Raw genomic sequence first — 1,216 nt, forward strand, 5'->3', positions numbered from 1 at the left:
TTTTACGAGTAAATAAAATATGTTTTAACTAAATTAAGAGTATTATCGTCATCTTAATTAAATAGGGCTCCATGTTCAATAAAATAAGATATGTCATTCATTGAAGTATTAAATAATGTAGGTCCTATGATTGAGCCTTTTAAAATGTACCATTCTTGCTCTCTGCCCAACTGCTGAGTATTCATTGAATTTATGTGTGTTGCCTGAATTATAATTTGTGGCTGAAAAAAAAAACACTATCTCCACCTCAAATGTAACAAGGATATGGACCCAAGGATATAGGATGACCTTGCGATTACAAAATATCTTGAGAATAACGCAAGTCTTTGTCAATTAAAAATGATGGGGACTAAATATTTTCATTCGATTAATTAAGTTCACATCTATACGAAAACCTGATGTGAAAAAGTATGAGCAATCATACAATGTCATTTAGATATGCAGCAAATATGAATAAGAAGATGTGATATGAGTGCCAACGAAACAACTATCCATCCCGTTGAAGGCAGGGTGTGCAAAAAGTAAACAATTATAGGTCAAAGCACGGTCTTCAACTCTGAACCTTGTCTCTCATCGAACAGTTAGCTAGAAAGGGTCCCGAAATGACTATATATCAAACTATTATGACTATATATCAAACAATTCAAATAGAAAAACCAACGGTATGAATAGTCTATACTAAAGAAACGGGGAAACACTAATGAGCCATACCAACAAAAACGACACCAAATCTCCATGGATTTCCGATTAAATATTTTTCAGATCTTTTTTGAATTGCCTTATACATATGTAATGTTACACAATGAACTTGAAATGAACAAATACAAAATCTCGTTAAAGGAAATGAGATAAGAAATTAAATGTTAAAGCATTTACACAATAGACTCTGACAACGGATTATAAAGCACTTGTAATTAGTATGTACATGTACAGATTAAAATGATTAAAATTGTAAGAAAACAGAGCACTTGTTTGAATAATGAATTACAATAAAAAAATTAATGAATGGAAAAGTTACTATAATTTGACACCAAAAATAAATGGAAAATTATCTTGCATGGTTACTCATTCTCTACATAATAGCACATGAGCTTCTTTTGACAGTAAGAGGATTTTATGCAAATTGATGTATATATATCCCGATCTTGGTATTTAAAAGGACAATTAGAAACTCAATCAAGTTTACGCAGGGAGCGTATTTAAAAGGACAATTAGA

The sequence above is a fragment of the Mytilus galloprovincialis genome, chromosome 5 (genome assembly GCF_965363235.1).
Source record: "Mytilus galloprovincialis chromosome 5, xbMytGall1.hap1.1, whole genome shotgun sequence".
In the NCBI taxonomy this organism is placed as follows: Eukaryota; Metazoa; Mollusca; class Bivalvia; order Mytilida; family Mytilidae; genus Mytilus; species Mytilus galloprovincialis.